Source organism: Trichosurus vulpecula, chromosome 3, assembly GCF_011100635.1.
Source record: "Trichosurus vulpecula isolate mTriVul1 chromosome 3, mTriVul1.pri, whole genome shotgun sequence".
NCBI classification, from domain to species: domain Eukaryota; kingdom Metazoa; phylum Chordata; class Mammalia; order Diprotodontia; family Phalangeridae; genus Trichosurus; species Trichosurus vulpecula.
Genome location: NC_050575.1, coordinates 282,814,152 through 282,816,535, shown reverse-complemented (window position 1 = coordinate 282,816,535; position 2,384 = coordinate 282,814,152). Strand labels below are relative to the sequence as shown.

Below are 2,384 nucleotides of genomic sequence, written 5' to 3'. Positions count from 1 at the left end.
CTTTGAGTTTCACAAAGCAACTGGGTGGTGCAGTGCATAAAGTGTTAGGCCTAGAGTGAGAAAGACTAGAATTCGAATCCATCCTCAAGTCCTCACTAGCTGTGTAACTTTGAACAAATCACTTAACTTCTCTTTGCCTCAGTTTCCCCATTTGTGAAATGGGGATATTTATAGTATCTACTTTGCAGGGTTGTTGTGATCTATGTATGTGATCTATGATCCACTGACCCTGGCCTCCTTGAGATAATCCTTGTAAAAACCACTTAGCATAGTACCTGGCACATAGTTGGCACTATATAAATATTTATATTCTTCCCAGTTGAATCATTTTTCAGTGACGGACTCTTCATGGCACCATTTGGAGTTTTCTTGGCAAAGATACTAGAATGGTTTGCCATTTCCTTCTCTAGCTCATTTTACAGATGAGGAAACCAAGGCAAACAGGGTTAAGTGACTTAACCAGGGTCATACAGGTAGTAAGTGTCTGAGGCTAGATTTGAACTCAGGAAGATGAGTCTTCCTGACACCAGACTCTGTGCTCTATCCAGTGTGCCTCCTAGCTGCCCCTGTATTAGGAGGTAAACATGCTCAGACATTATTTGAACGTTACCATTCGAGTAAAATATGAAAAGCAACCCTGATGTCATGATATTACATTCCATGAAAATATTATCAAAACCTTAAAAAATAGGGAAATGGTTTTTTTTCAAAATTATCAATCTTTATTCAATGCACATAAAACAAACCAAAAAAATCACGTAAGGAATGGCATATTGGCTTATTTGTCGCAGTATCAATGGTCTCTCAAGTTGAGAGCTGAAATATCCTGGAAGCAGAAGAGAGATTCTCTCACTGTGAAGATCAAGAGGAAGACCTAATACAGCATAGATAAGGCACCTCTTCATGCTGGCTAAGCTCCTGAGCAATAGAAAGAAAGCCTCCCATTGTTCTTTTCTAGGAAACTCTGAAGGAATCCTTCAAAGAATCTTGGTTGCCACCTACAGTACAATGAACAGCAGAATTTTCCAGCAAGGATGATTTCCAGGCACAAAAGATATTTGCTGTTTACTTTTTCTTTTCTCTTGGGACCCATCTGTGCTCCAGGGAAATAACTATGGCCTCCGTTTCCCTACAGTGATTCCTCCTCCTTTTGATATACCCTCTGCATTTCAACTATTTCCTCTTCCTGAAAGCAATCATCTTGTTGATTGTACTCAGCATCCTCCAGAGCTGAAGAGCTGCTCTTCCAGGAGCAAGTCTCCAATGCCATACTGTTCTTCTTGGGCTCTGATTTCTTCAGGTGACAGGTGACTTTCTCCCAAAACAAACTCCACAGACTTTTCAGGGAACTAGAGTCTAGTTACAGTTAACCATGATGGGAAGTCCACGCTGTGGCAAAACTCACGAGACCTCTCCTACACCTTGGCTGTTTCAATTTCATTTTGCTCCCCATATTCTTCTTTGGTAATGCGCTTAATCATCAGCCTTTTTGATTTATAATATAAGTTGATTTTTCTACCTACATAGAAGAAAGCTCTGCATGTGTAATATAGACCTTGAGAAGAAATTAGAACTACCACTGCATGGGCAACCTGGGCTGGAGTGACAATTACGAGCAAGTATAAAAGCTATAATGTCTACATCAAGAGATTTATGCTCCTTTCTTTGTCAAGTGGCCTGTCTTGGTAACAGGCAGCAAAGAGGAAGGATCCTTTAGTTAAAATGTAACTAATATACATATATATATATATATATATATACATGTATATGTATATATATATATATATATACATGTATATGTATATATACATTTTGTTTTCATGTCAGAGCCACTTTAGTTCTTCCATTAACTGGCTTACAAGTTGAATGAAGTATATATCCCCAAAGGTGCTATACCTGGGAATGCATCTTCTCATGAACAGCAGGAAAAAGACTAAGATCATAGGAATGCCCAGCATGGTTCCAGAAGAATAATAGAAACAGTGCCCCTACTCAAGGTCTTTGCTTTAAAGAACAGGAATATGTTATATACACACATATACACATATGCATGCATGCATGCATACATACATATATACATATATTATATAATGTACTCTTCCCTCCCTTACATTATTTCATTTGGTCATAAATTTAGAGCTGAAGGGAACCTTGGAGACCACATAGTCAACCCTCTCTTTGTACCAATGAGGAAACTGATCCCCTGATCAGGGGCGGGGCCACATGTGGCCCTCTAGGTCCTCAAATGTGGCCCTTCATCTGAATCCAGACTTCACAGAACAAATATTCTTCTTGGTTAGATGATTTACTCAAGGTATTAAGTGATAGGGATGGAATTAGAATCCAATTTCTCTGACTTGAAATCCTTCCTTCTTTCTAATGTG

The 2,384-nt window shown here is 38.9% G+C and overlaps 1 pseudogene; it reads right to left on the bottom strand.

Annotated features, from left to right (window-relative positions):
- Positions 1-1,129: 1,129 nt before the first annotated feature.
- LOC118842487 lies at positions 1,130-2,038 on the bottom strand (annotated as a pseudogene).
- Positions 2,039-2,384: the final 346 nt, after the last annotated feature.